The sequence below is a fragment of the Triturus cristatus genome, chromosome 3_1 (assembly GCF_964204655.1).
Source record: "Triturus cristatus chromosome 3_1, aTriCri1.1, whole genome shotgun sequence".
Taxonomy (NCBI): domain Eukaryota; kingdom Metazoa; phylum Chordata; class Amphibia; order Caudata; family Salamandridae; genus Triturus; species Triturus cristatus.
This window is the reverse complement of record NC_140583.1, coordinates 659,633,761-659,649,428: the sequence shown is the minus strand read 5'-3', so window position 1 is coordinate 659,649,428 and position 15,668 is coordinate 659,633,761. Positions and strand designations below refer to the sequence as shown.

Genomic DNA, 15,668 nt, shown 5'->3' with positions numbered 1-15,668 from the left:
GACCCCGCCCCTTTCTTCCTTCTGATCCCTCCCCGCTCCCGCCTCCCAGCTGCTCCGCCCACCCGCGCACTTCGCCATATATGGCGACCGTGCGAACGCGCAGCGGTCACGCGCAGCGGGCGCGCCGATTGTGCGCCGAAGGCGTGCCAAAGGCAAGCCCGTCTACGCCCGTCCGCGCCTGGACCGCGCCCAGTGCCAGGACCCCTGGCCCACGAGGACCCCGGCCAACCTGCCTGACATACACCGCCGCCACCCTCATCGCACTCAACACCGGCCGATTCCCAGGTTGCCACCAAGCCACCCCGAGACGCACCTACGGACCCTTCAGTTGTCACGCCTGCAAGTTCACCTGCATCCGGACCTGCCCCACACCAGCACCCGCCATACCGAACACCAGCAGCAACCACCTCAAGTGCATCCTGCTCAACACCCGCTCCGTCCACAGACACGCCACCGAACTCTGGAACCTCCTAGACGCCACAGCCCCTGACGTTGCCTTCATCACGGAGACCTGGATGAACGCCTCCTCAGCGCCCGACATCGCCATCGCCATCCCAGAAGGCTACAAGATCACCTGGAGGGACCGCAACGCCAACCAGGTGGGAGGGGGCATCGCCATCATCCACAAGAACACCATCCGCATCACGACCAGCACCGACAACACCCCACCCTCCGCCGAACACCTGCATTTCCAGATCCACACCGACCCGAAGACCACCCTCAGAGGCACCCTGATCTACTGACCTCCGGGACCACGCACTCAATTCAGCGAGGACATCGGCGACTTCGTCAGCCCGCACGCCCTCCCCTCCGCTGACTACATCCTCCTGGGGGACTTCAACTTCCACCTGGAGAACAACAACGACTGCAACACCAGCACCCTGCTCGACAACCTCGCCAACCTTGGACTCAAGCAGCTGGTGTCCACCCCCACCCACCTCGCCGGACACACACTCGACGCCATCTTCTCATCCAGCAAAGACATCGCCTTCAGCCACGCCACAGAACTCCACTGGACGGACCACAGATGCATCCACTTCACCTTCAGAAGAACGACGATCCACCACCACCAGCAACAGGTTGCTCGAAGAAGCTGGAACAAGATCACAGCCGACCAGCTCGCCGCTTCCCTGAGCCAGCACCCTCCGGCCAGCTCAGCGAACCCCAGCCAGGCCGCCGACAACCTCTCGAAGTGGATCAGCAAATGCGCAGACAAACTCGCCCCTCTGAGGATCCCGCCCAGCAGACCCGGCAGTAAGAGAGCCCCTTGGTTCACCGACGAACTCAAGAGCTCCAAGAAGAACTGCCGAGCCCTCGAGAAAGCCTGGAGAAAGGAACCCACGCCGGACAACAGGACCACCCTCAAGTTCGCCACCCGGAAACACCACCAACTGATCCGCATCGCCAAGAAAACGGCCTTCAAGAACCGACTGGACAACAACGCTCACAACTGCAAGGAACTCTTCAACATCGTAAAAGAGCTCTCCAACCCCAACGCCGGAAACAACGACATCACCCCATCGCAAGACCTCTGCAACTCCCTCGCCTCCTACTTCCACAACAAGATCGCAGACATACACAACAGCTTCAGCACTCAACCGACGCACGCCACGACCGCAGCAACGCCTCCCGCCACCACCCTCCGCGCCTGGACCCCGGTCAACACCGAAGACACCGTCCACATGATGAACTCCGTCCACTCCGGATCTCCGACCGACCCCTGCCCTCACCACGTCTTCAACAAAGCCGACGCTGTCATCGCACCCCACCTGCGAGACATCATCAACACATCCTTCGACACCGCCACCTTCCCCGAGAGCTGGAAGCACGCCGAACTCAGCGCTCTACTTAAGAAACCTACAGCAGACCCCACCGAACTCAAGAACTACCGCCCCATCTCTCTACTCCCGTTTCCAGCCAAAGTCATCGAGAAGACCGTCAACAAACAGCTGGCCACCTTCCTCGAGACGAATGGAGCCCTCGACCCATCGCAGTCTGGATTCCGTGCCAACCACAGCACCGAGACCGCCCTCATCGCCGCCACTGACGACATCCGAGCCCTGATGGACAACGGAGAAACAGCGGCCCTCATCCTCCTAGACCTCTCCGCGGCTTTCGACACGGTCTGCCACCGCACCCTAGTGCAGCGCCTCAGCAACGTCGGAATCCAGGAGAAGGCACTGGATTGGATCGTCTCCTTCCTCAACGGAAGAACACAAAGTGTCCGCCTACCACCGTACAAGTCAGAGGCCACCGAAGTCATCTGCGGCGTCCCTCAAGGATCCTCACTGAGCCCGACTCTCTTCAACGTCTACATGAGTCCCCTCGCGGCCATCGCACGCCAACACAACCTCAACATAATCTCCTACGCCGACGACACCCAGCTGATCCTCTCCCTGACCAACGACCCCGCCGCCGCCAGAGCCAACCTGCACGAAGGGATGAGAGAGGTAGCCGAGTGGATGACGACGAGCCGCCTGAAACTGAACTCAGATAAGACGGAGGTCCTCATCCTGGGCTCCTCGCCCTCCGCCTGGGACGACTCCTGGTGGCCCCCCGCCCTGGGCACCGCACCCAAACCGACGGACCACGCTCGCAACCTGGGTTTCATCCTGGACTCCTCCCTCTCCATGACCAGGCAAGTCAACGCCGTCTCCTCGTCGTGCTTCAACATCCTGCGCATGCTTCGGAAGATCTTCTGGTGGATCCCCACAGAGACCAGGAAGACCGTCACCCAGGCCCTCGTCACCTGCCGACTGGACTACGGCAACGCACTCTACGCCGGAACCACCGCCAAGATCCATAAGAGACTCCAGCGCATCCAGAACGCCTCAGCCAGACTCATCCTCGACATCCCACGACACAGCCACATCTCCGGACACCTAAGAGACCTGCACTGGCTCCCGGTCAACAAGAGAATCACCTTCCGCCTCCTTACCCACGCACACAAAGCTCTCCACGATCAAGGCCCGAGCTACCTCAACAACCGCATCAACTTCTACGCTCCCAAACGCCACCTCCGATCTGCCAGCCACGCCCTCGCCGCCGTCCCACGCATCCGCAGAGCCACTACAGGAGGAAGGTCCTTCTCCTACCTGGCCGCCAAGACCTGGAACTCCCTCCCGGCCGACCTGCGCCTGACCCAAGACCACCTCTCCTTCAGGAAGAAGCTCAAGACCTGGCTGTTCGAGCAGTAGCGACACCCCCCCCCCCCCCCCAAGCGCCTTGAGACCCTACGGGTAGGTAGTGCGCTCTATAAATGTCCTGATTGATTGATTGAACAAAGAATTGCGACACAAAAACGTATAAAAGTACTGCTTAAATATTCATTGATGAGAAAACATTTATTAAGTAGCTAGACAACTATTCAGATTCCTGCTCAATATGCAAGATGATTCGGAGTAATCACTGAAGATCAAGTAGGCCAATACAGTTCATTCCACTTTGGAGGCTTCATGCACCAAGCATCTGTTCGAAGTTTGATACTCACATCTGTGAGTGCCCTCAGATTACGGATCTTACAGTGAGTCCCCATGTAGTAGAATTACACATCTGCACTCGTAATGATGGCATTGTACTCATTGCCCCATTGTTATGTTCAGAGCACTAGTATGTAAAGCAACATTACATACCAGTTTTCATAATCATTAAATAGGTAGAGCCCCATAACATCACCTGTATCAACCTTGTCCCACTGCCTCTAACTCTATCTCTCGCCTCTCTTTCTACTTCACTCTTCTCCACTTCATGCCTTTCTCTCCCCTCTATTTCTTGTTGTATCTTATTTCTCCATCTCACCATTCTCTAATCCCTGCCTTTCTCTCTCTGGCAGTTTTCTATCTACCCCCATCTATGACTATCTATGTCAACTCTCTGTGCCACCTCTTCTTCTCTTCCTCATCTATCTTTCTTCTGTTTTCTTTCTACATACTTCAGCTTACCTCCTCTACCTCACCCTTCTCTCTTTACCTTTCTCCTTTTCTCCCTTTCTCTTCCCATCTCAATATACTTTTTACATCTCTCTCAACTTTGCTTCTTTCTATACCCCACCTCTCTTTTTACCTTTGACCCCTTCTCTCTACCTTCCTGTTTGCCTTACCCCTCTCTTAACCTGATATTTTTTCTACCTTACTTCTAATATACTCTTCTGTTTCCATCAGCACTCTTTACCATAACTCTTTCTGTATTTCTCTCACTATCTCATGTCTGCCTTGTCTTTAAACTTTGTCCCTATGCAAAAAACACATATCTCAACATTTCCTTCTCCATATTGCTAGATCTCTCTTCCTCATTCTATAACCTTACCTATCATTCAACAACCCTTTTGCTGTCTACCACTGTATTATCCTTTCTAGTAGCCTCTCCTTTCTCTTTTTACCTTATTTCTCTTTTCCTTCCTCACCTTCTACCTTATGGCTCCCTCACTTCACCTATTACTTTACTCATCGCTTGATGTACCATTCTCTTTTCTACTCTGTCCTTTTGCTGTCTACCACCCCCTCCCCCTGCTCCTACTGCGCAGAGTAAGTGATCACTGTCTAACCAATGAAGTGTTCACATAGAAGGAGATAGGAGGGATGAGGCTAGTGAAAGAATTACATAGAAAATTATCAGATTATATTCTCTTTATTTTGATTTTCACTGCGGTAGTGAGATCGCCAGTTATTTAGACGGATTTACTTGGGATTACAAGTATGCAGCAAATAAAGTAAAATGTCAGGTTCTCTGTGCATATGTCTTATTTTAATATTATCAATTAGTCCCTAAAACATCCACCAAAGCGCCCTCAGACTGTTTTTCCTACAATGAGAGGGACAAGATGGTTAGACACTGAATTGTACATAAAATGTTGCAAGACAAACAAGCATTTGCATAGCCAATAGGTCTCGCTTTTAGAACCTTATAAGTATTTAGTTATGCAGCACAATGTCCTTGGTGCAACAACATCAACTGTTGCATGGCTAAACACTTATAAGGTCCCAAAGGCGATACCTATTGGCTATGCCAATGCATGTTCTTTTGAAAGCTGTTGCTGATCACATGAGTGAAGTGCTTCACTTCGCCACACATACATTTATGAATGAGTAAATTAATGATCTGCTACTTTTAAAGCATGCTGTCACTCAAAATTGAGCATCTAGGGCAGTGATACTCAAAGTATGGTCCGGGGGCCGCATGCGGCCCTCCTGACCTTCATGTGTGGCCATCTGGTCAACAGCAGCACTGGGCTGCTGTTTACCAGACAAAGCACTAACATAAAAAATATGCTACATAAACAGATTTTTTATGTGGGTGATGTGTGAGAGTCTACTGCAGCCATCTTGCAGAGAAATGTTGTGCTCATGTTGCAACCAGCATCCATAAAAAAAGTTTATTTTGATCAAAACAGGACCTCACATATGAGGAATGGGAGGGTATCAACACGTCACTATTCCCGAATATTAGATGTAAACACATTTAGAATTTGGAGGAGTGCGCCTGTGCACTGTCAGTGACCTGGCCAAAGAAGGCATGAAAGAGCTGACATTGGATCGTAAATTCAAAGCGGTCCTGAATAGGGGCCCCCAGAATATGTTTCGCCCAGGCCCGTAGCATCCTTAAGATGTCCACAGGTGCTAACCTCTTCGAAAAGGTTTTGAATTTGCGCACAAGAAAGGACGTGCAATCCTTGCCTTGGTGCTGCATCTGTTCAATAGGTAGAGGGGCGCCAGTGTGGTGCGCCCTGTGCAACCCCTATGCGGCGGATTCACTGTGGTGATAGTGAAACTGGTAAAGAGATTTGTGAAACGCAAGCTTGCTTGGATGCACTGCATGTTTGTTTTCTTCTCTGCAACCCATGCCTCTTCGCACAGCTTAGACTCTGCAAGGGCGAAAAACCTTGATCACATAGTGTCCAATGTTTCCAAAATGTGTTCAAATAGTTCACTTTATAGTACAATTGTCTACACATATTGTCCAAGAAGCCAACGCTTTCACTCTAAATTCTAAAGAGAGACTTATATATGTAGACTACGCTGCAGCAATGCTGCTTGTGAAAGGTTGGAGGAACTGAAGCATAGTAAATCAGTCACAACATTGAAAATGCAATGGCTTGGCTAGAGATATTTAAAATAAGATATCTAGCATAAGAAGGTAGGGTGTCTGAAGTCATTGCAACTCCTACTACTACCATTTGACACACACAATCTGCCAGTGGCCCCCCGGATCAGGGAGAGGTGGCAGTGGTCATACAACTCCATGACTCTTTGCTGATGGCCAAACGCACACAGAGATTGACACTTTTTATACTCACCACTATCCCCTGTGTCAGTGCCTCAACTTTTGTCAAATTATCGTATTGCGGCTTATTATTTATAATAAATGGTTGATCTCAGCGCATGTTGTTCCACTCAAGTCAACATCATAACCACTGATTAAACTGAGCCAGAGCTGCCAGTATTTGAACCGGGAGGCACGAATGTCAGCACATCCAGCTAGCTCACAAGTTGTGACAACATACATAGCACAGACAACCTACGAAGCCCTACACCAAGAAGCTTTTCCTACCTGATCCTGTCCAGCAGGGCCCTGTGGAGCACCCCGATCGAAGGGGCATATTATCAAGCCAGGCGATAAAATTATCGCCGCTTTAACGGCAGAAAACTGCCGCTAAAACGGCGATAATGGGCTTAATAATATGCTCTATGGATTTCCAATTGAAGCCCATGTTAAATGTGAAGGACGTCTAACATGGGCTTCAATTGGAATTCCATAGAGCATATTATCAATTCCATTATCGCCGTTTTAGCGGCAGCTTTCTGCCGCTAAAGCGGCGATAGTTTTATCGCCTGTCTTGATAATATTTCACGAAGTGAGGTCAGCAGACGGCAACACTTCTGTTAGTGGGGTGTGCTATAGACAGCCCTTTGGGGCAGATTTATGAACACTTTGTGCTGGTGCGAAGTCATTTTTTGTGCCAGTTTGCACAAAGAAATTCGATTCTGGCACCAAAAAATGCAATCGGACAGATCGAGTTCCACATCTGAACCCGGTCAAAAGTAAGCACATTCGGCTCCACAAGGAAGGCCGAGAGCAATGTTTGTTTTCAAACCATGAAGGTTTATTAAAGTCAATGGTTTACAGAAGGCAAAAATCAGATCAATAATAATTAATAATCAAAGTGTGTATGCTTCAAGTGATATGTAACTCAAATTAAATCAAAATCTTATCATTTCAGAGGGTGAACCAACATGGGGTCGCCTCTAAAGGGAATTACGATGGAAAGTCGCTCATCTCTCTCTGAGGGAGGACTCCAACTCTCCTGCCCTTCTCTAGTCTCCTCATCTTCTGCTGAACTAAAGCACACGAGCGCTAACGTTTTACACATCTACACGCAGGTCTCAGAAGACTGTCCGCTCAGGAGAAAGCAATATCATACAATGATGTGCTTGTCTTAGGATTGCACACAATACAAGGTTCTCTCTGCGTCCATCAAATTTACAATAACAGGATGAGATAGATGCATGTACCAGGCTGCTCACTGCAGGTGTCTTCTTCAATGCGCTATTCAATAAAACATTTCATGATTGTGACAATGAAATGTAAACATTTCTTCTTCACATGGGAAAAAAGACAAAAGATCATTGCATTGAATAATTAGAGTTCTGGCTCGCCAGAAATAAAATGTTCACGTGTTACAAAGCCCAGATGGAAAACAATGTTTTACAATTCAGGCCTACATTTCCGATACTCATTCTAAGGGTGATTAAACATAATTTTTCTCTGCAAATCTCATTAGCGTGTCTATGCACTAGCGTCATGTCATGAAAAACATTTAAGATGAAAAAAGCCTTCCCACTAGCAAAGTTTTGATGCCAGAGTAGACACTACTGAAGTGTTTGCGTTCACCTCATGAATGTAGGTCAGTCGGTCGGCTTGAGGCTGGCAAGATGTCTGTAAATATTTCAAAAACTACATAAAAGAAGTAAATTAAACTAACATTGCTATGGCAACATTTGAAAACAGAATGAAATAAATGAATATTTATTCTGTATAAAATTAATTCTGTTTATATTAAATGTAAAAGTTCATATTATTTGTACATCAACGTCTGTGCCACTACCTTTTAAGACAGGGTGATTGTTTTGGCCTGGAAAAGTACACATACAATGTTTAATCAATACACATCATTAGGGCATAATCCTATTATGCCATTGTTTGTTTATAATAAATATATGCATGTGTGGCACCCTTTAGGCATAGAGCGGGTGGGCCAATTATATTGTAATGGCTCTTTGATGTCATTTGAGGTACTTCAGCCTCATCCGACAAGCATCGGCAGGATTTTTTTCGGCATCTGCAACTTAGAGATTTCCTTTTGCATCTCCTACAAAACGAAAGGTATGGAGTATAACAGTTTAATAGATCATTTTAGGAACATCCCTAATGTGGGGCCATAGGGATTTTCTATCAGATTCTTATGAGCAATAGGCAAAGTGAAAATCACTTTGCACATCTGGCAAATAAGTGGACTATATACTTGGGCCTCCTAGTCTCCTTTGAGGAGATCAGTCTTAGTAATCAGTTGGCCTCAGTTACTTTCAATGTATCTCGGCTGAAGGTCCATTCATTTAAGATCCTATATGATATGTACATACAGCAGCATGGGCTTCAGGAAGACATTCAATTGCTTTCTCTGTCACCTAGAGCCAATCGAATTCACATTTATGCCACATGTCCAACACTGCAGTTGTTCTGGTATGCCATACTCAATCCACCAATTTTGAGTTTCATCATTATAGCATGTACATAGATATCTCAGTAGTATCATTATATCTCTTACAGGGCAGATGTTCACTTACATATGTTATACTGATGTTCCGGCATAATATTACTAACAGGAGTCACTGGTCCAGATTATTTCTCAACTAACACCGTGAACAGTTGGTAACAAGTTATGCAGGGGCATCATTACATTTTAGTTACTTTAAGTATATGACATGCTTTCATCCATTCCTTGAATGTGTCTCCAGTTACAGTATTACCACATATGATGCAAAAGTGATATACAATTCCATATAATGGTATACATAACGGGAAGCGGTATTCGTCAGTCGCGGCCCGTGCAGGTAAGAGCGGTGAGGCTGGCTGGGGGGATATTTCGACAGACGACCACAAAGGAAAATAATTATTTAATTTCCCCTCATGGTCATCTGTCGAATCCCCCCAACCTGGCCCCTCCGTCCTTACCTGCAGGGGGCGCTCAGGGGTACAAATCGCTGCAGGTAAGGGAGAAGATTAAGGTCTCAGCTGCGGGTGCTCAGTGGTTGAGACTAAGTGACGATGCAAACCGAGGCTCAGTTAATTAGCTCCTGTTTGTAAGTTTGCAGCCCCTGTATCAGCGCCTCCCAATCTGTTACAATGGGGCTGTCATAGTCAATCAATTTAATAATCTATTGCAGCCATCCGTCAGCCATGATCCTGAGTTAATTCTGCTTGGTATCTCAAATGACACACCTTCAAATCTCCCTGGAGTATGTTGTTGTGCCATCCCAGTGGCAAGGTCGAGCATACCACGTGCATGGTTACAATGGGAACCACCAGACAAAAAAGCAAGTTTACAGGGATTTAAATTCACGCCTGGTCTGGAGTTTACTATTACCCAAAACATCCCTCATAGACACCCTGGGAACCAGTCAGGGAATGACTCCTCTCTCTTTTTCCTGGTCACCTACATGAGCTGCTATGAATTCAGATTTGTCTTGCATGGTGTGTGATTTAATAATGGCAAATGACATATTTTTCGATCCAATTCTTGTAAATATTTTTATGGTTATGTATTTTGGCTATGTAGGTGATATATTCGCTTTTGATACTTTCCTAATTAAAAAAGGAGAAGGACAAATAATTTCTATAAATCATAAGAAATGAGCAAGTGTATTATTATTCTTGAGAGTCACGAAAAAAAATTCTGAATGAATGAAGGCACTAGAAAAGCGTTTGTCAAATTATAGCGAAAGGATGGGCAGGTCTAGGTTATGGGTTACCCCAAGTATTTCAGTGCTGCTCTGGTTTAATTCTATAAAGGGTCTGTACCTTCAACTGAATCTCGCATCCGCCTTAGTATGTAGCCTGAAGGATGTTGGATTAGAGGGCTTTACCATAATCTTGAAAAATCAACATTTTATTACGACTCTAGAGGATACTAGTGTACATAGGCCAGATGGGAGCTACACTAAAATGCTTACAATTCAGATTATTGTATGGGCTGCATTATTACCAAAAGTTGTGATATTTGTACGGCGTATGGGTCCTTGCCTAAAAACTGTCTAGGTGACAGTATAATTCCAAATTGCAAAAAGGGTAGACATGATCTTCCACAATCTTTATGGCCTCATCCATTTTTTTAATGTAATAAGTAAAGTGTTCCTTGCTAATCATTACAAGTTTACAATAATGGATTATGGCTTGAGGTTGGTGTGGTAGCAGGAGCCGGTTTGAGAAAGAACCATTCTGTTCATGGTCATGTTTATAAATGTTGTAAAGCACAGACCCCTGTAATGCATTCAGAAGGGTTCCAAAGAATCTACTTTAGGGGACGTTGAGGATATTGGGAATTGCAATAGGTATTCTCACAGCTATTTGGGTGGTGTTGCCTGACACTTGGTTATTCATTTGACAGGATTAGAATGCAAACTCAACTGAATTGATGAATCGGACATGATCGGTATCAGTTCTGCTTCCTGGCTCCAGCTGTATTTAATATTTTTATAAACGATCTCCCTGTGTTTATCAATTGACCAGGGATGTTTACCTCTAAAGTAGTGCCCCTTGTTGCTGACTCATTCATGCTGCAGATGTGGCATGAATTGATTTGCCACCAAGAGGCCCATGAAAAAATATTGAATTTGTTTAAAGCATGCACAAAGAATATTCAAGGAATTGTTAATACCATTAAAAGTAAAATGATTGTAGATAAGCTTACACTTTGCTTTTCATAGTGGATGAAACACTTCCAATAGGACATTGATGGATCGCAAACTTAAAAAGTTCCTTCAGTAAAATATCTAGGTGTCGTTAATCCGTCAAATAGTGTTCATAATGATTAAAGAAATCTCACATTGTAAAGCTTTTTGATTTCAGGTTTTATACGTTCATTTATCATTCAGTCTTCTGCACTAAAAATCATCTGCTTATTTTCTCGTTTTGTTTCACTTGCCAGTCCACCAAGAATCTCTGCGTACCTCGAGAAAGTGTGGGTAAGTGTCTATTATTAGAATAATCGAGTTTCCTCTGAATGCCTTTAGTATTTTCTTGTGTATATATCTATCTTTCTCTCTAATTCGTTTAATTATATGGCTCCTCATCGTTCCCAGCCAAATCCGTCAGTTTTTTAGGCGTAAATATCCAGAAAGTAACAAAAAACTAATTCTGATGTCCCCGGGGTTCACAACAGGAATGTATTATCTGGTAATGCTTTAAGCTCATCCTGCTGAATGCTTGGTCGTTTCTATCACAGAATCTCTTTTTTAAGTTTGCATTTTAACTATTATCACTAAGTTCTAAAACAAATCACTGGGAGGCCGAAAAGGTTTTTACTTAAGAAAAAAAGCTTGCAAGCACCAAAACAAACCTTAACGAAAAGAGCTCTTCCGTCTGCTGCCTCCCCCTTCTTCTCTTCCTGTTACTCTCCTATCCACGACCCATCCAAGGGTGGCGGTGCTGGGTAGATGGACTTCTCTTGGTGAGTTTGCGCAAACCACCAGTCTCCTTCTTCCTCGACCTTCTCTTGGCGTTTTCCAAGCCATTGTAATCATCAGTGGGAACCTGCTTTCTCTCTCAACCCCCTTGTCCCTATTAGCATTCTCACAACCACAGGTGAGGTTGCACTCCTTGGTGTCCTCCTGGTCGTAAGCATTCTCGCCTCCCTTGGCTTCCTCTGAGCCTCTGGTCTCTGTTTCCTCGGTGGTGCTCTGCAGGCTGCTCCCTTCCTTCTGCTCCATGTTCCATCTGTCCTCTACTTTCTATTTTTGCCCCACCTCTCTCCCCCTTTTTAGGTCTTTCCCTCTTTTTCGATTCTATCCCATTGGTCCGTTAGTGCTCCCTCCTTTAACATTCTCTCTTTCACTTTCTCAGTCCAGATCCTGTGTCATACTTGGTGTCGTTCCCCTTTGACTTTTCTTATGAGAATTTACCCCTTCCACACTAGGCTACCTAACATCAGGTTTGTGTGTGGCAAATCTTCCGCTTAGGTTTGTTTTATAGTTTGGGATATCCACCTTGAAACCTCTCAATAAATCCGCTCAGTCATTTGGGGGTGATTCAATTTTACCTAAATTGAAAGTATACATTGTGGACGCGACTCCTCAAGTAACATTTATTGAAATATGGGGGGAGCTAGAGCGATGTTTAATTACGCTGAAATTTAAATGCGTTGAAGGGTATGGTCCCTTCTTTCTAGTCCATGAAGGTTATTAATATTGAGTTAGGCTTGTTAACATTGGCATGATATCCCAAAAAAAGACGTTATTTTCGAGATACCATTGTAAGAAAAGGGTGATACATTATTAGTGCCTGAAAACGTATCGTATTCTTTTTGGGGAAAGTTTTGATAGCACTATTGATGGAGCCTCTCTGTTATGTCACCATTAGTTCTAAAGAAAGTTTTATTCCTTCAACCTAAAAATATTAAAAACATGAAATTGCATCCCTGCTAGGTAGCTGGCTCTCAGTCTCTCTTTACCTTTGTATAGAATCTAGTGGCGGACGGCACAGGTAAGAGAGGTGAGGCGGGGTGGGAAGGGAGATGACAGACGACAGGTTAGGTCAAAAAATATATAAATAAATAAAACCACTTACCTTGCGATCGCAGCATTGCTGAGTCGGCGATCCGGTGAGTGCAAGGTAAGTGTTTTTATTTATTTAATTTGAACTAACCGTCGTCTGTTGACCTTCCCAAACCCACCCCGTCCCCGCCCTACCCCACCACTCTTACCTGTGCAGGCCACCACTGATAGAATGGAAAAATGGACCTCCACTCTGCCTTTAAGAACTACCCAATAAATATTCTAGGAATCTGTACTTAAAGTTGAGAATTGGCATGTCTGAAATGCCCTCTTTAACTGGAATCAATAGGAACCTCCCAAAAAGCCAAAAACTTGCATATGTGGGAATATTTTATAGACATATTAGCTCATATACATTTTCATTACCCTTTGTTGAATGATATGAGACAAAAGTAGTTAAATGCTGTTTTATAAGTTTCTGATTTCTATGATGAGACAAACTTACATTTTTACTATCAGGTGCCAAGTAGGATATGGTTCTTAAATGTTTTACATTTTTGAGGTTAAATAGATAGATAGGCTGAATTGATGAAGTAGTTAATAGATTTATCATATTTCATAATAATCAAACTTAAAATTCTATAATTGTTTTATGTAATTGTATAGTTGAGATAACTATACATTATTTACTACCTGCTATCTCGTCTAGGCCAAAATGCATGCTGTTGTTTTCTCTAATTTGGGTTTTATGTGATTCATTTTCTACGACATTATCAAAATCAGTGGTCACGTGGCATGATTTACTAGCAATGTTTGTGGTAAATGGTTGTTTAAAAGCTGTAAAATGATACCTCTTCTTGATCACAACATGTTGGAAAGTATGCCTTCATGAGACTGAGTGAGAGTGAATACATTAAAAAAACAAATCAAAATTGAAAAAGAGGATATTGGTGGCCCGCTGACACTGGGGAGTCATTTCTTCAGTTTGTGTATTTTGTTCCAGGGTGATGCACCTGTTCCTGCTGGCTCTTCAGTTTGCCTGTGCCAGAGCCTTCAGCAGGAGCTGTGAGGGGTGTGGGGGCGCTGTGTGGGGGGCCTCACATCTCGGTGCATTCTCATGGAAATGATCAGGTGCGCAGTCTCCAAACCCTTCATGTGAGCCCTTTGATCCATTTATAATAACAAAGCCCTTCTCTCAGAGACCCTTGCATTATACAGTGAGGGGTCCTTTGCAGAGCTGCTCTCAGGATATATATCACGGGGAGGGGGCGTGGGTGAGTTGGGTTGGAGAGCAATAAAAGATGTGCCTCAGAATCTCTTGTGGTCCTTTCATGCTGAGAGATGTAGGTGTGTTCATGTTCCCCACTCATGTGTCTCTCTCCATGTCTATTCATCTCTACGTTTTCAAAATATCTCCTCTCTCTCCTCTCCGGGTAGGCCTCCTCTTCCCAGTCCCTACTCAAACGTTTATTTGCAACTACACAACGTTTCACACTCATTTCCGTCCTTCCTGCTCTGTTGTTTCTAAGCCTCGCTCCACCATGAACGGCAATTCACCAAAATGTCAGGAGTAGCGGAAGTGACTTCACATGCCCCTTGACCTTCACTTTCACTCACACAAAAAATGCTTACACATACACACACATTCACACATAAACACACACACACTCTGCCTACATATGCACACACATTCACACATACAAACACACATAAGCACACTGGGCCTTTTTTATGAAGGCCTCCATCACTTTTGCGCCATTGTTGCGTAGTGACGCAACGGCGGCGTAAATAATGTGCCATGTTGCGCACTATTTAAGAAGTGACACATCTAGGCAGATACGTCATGGGGGAACATTGCTGGAGTTGCATCACACTTCCGACACAATTCCAGCAATGCACCACTTTTGCACCAACAGATACGTCAGTACTACTGACGTATCTGGCATTCCTTACGACATGATGCATCATTCGTGTCTGGAGGGCGTACTAAGAAGTGTTGCATCGCTGCTTTCACGCAGCGATGTGACACTTCTCATAAATGAGGCCCTCTGTGCTAACTCATGCACACACATTCACACATACACACACACTCACACATACACACACTCTCTGCCAACACACACACACACATACATACACTCCCTCTTACATAAACACACTGAAAACTGCAAGCAAGCACACAACATACATACATTTAAAAGCATTTTTTTTACTTACCTCAGCTGCCAGGGAAAGTCCTATTCCAGCTATTTATACTCCAGTTTTTAAATTAAACTAATAGTGAATATTGTAATATTATTAATAAAAAATTGACAAAAAACAAGGTGAGTGCGGCCACCACCCACATCCATAAGGACGAGCTGCTTCTGTTACTTTCACTGATTTTGCCACTACTGACGCTAGGGGTCGCAAAGGCAGTGCCAGGGGTTACAAGGGCATGATAGGGGTCGCAGCAGCGACCCCTGACAACCCCTAAATGACCTCCATGCTCTCCACCTACACTGACATTCTTTGCTTCACCTCTTTGTTCATCCATTGCTCTATGACCTCATTCTCACCTGTTTCCCCTGCTCTTTATGAGCTATTTCTGTGGTGCCTTCATTCTCTCTGTCCTGTACCTCTCCCTTTGTTTCTTACCATCCGCTCGCTCTCCACCTAGTTTATTTTGCCATCATCTCCCTCTAACTCCTTCTTTGTCGCCACATCACCCTTTCTTCATCTCCCCTTTCACCTTCTTGTCCCTCCCTCATGTGTCCAGCTCTTCCTACTCTTTGCCTCACTTTGCCACAAAGTCCATTGGACCACTCTCATTGTTTTTGTACTCTGCTGCAAACTGCCTCAAAGTACAAATGTGTTTTCCTTTCACTGTTGATTGGTGTTACCCAACCAAGCAACCAAGACACC

General features: G+C 45.4%; 1 long non-coding RNA gene across 1 annotated transcript in view; it reads left to right on the top strand.

Moving 5' to 3' along the window:
• The window catches only part of LOC146860761 (uncharacterized), a 149,601-nt gene that overhangs the window by 73,699 nt on the left and 60,234 nt on the right, over nt 1-15,668 (top strand). Inside the window, exon 2 of the long non-coding RNA XR_014978860.1 lies at nt 11,201-11,237. This is a non-coding gene — a long non-coding RNA (uncharacterized LOC146860761). The remainder of the gene's footprint in view (nt 1-11,200; nt 11,238-15,668) is intronic.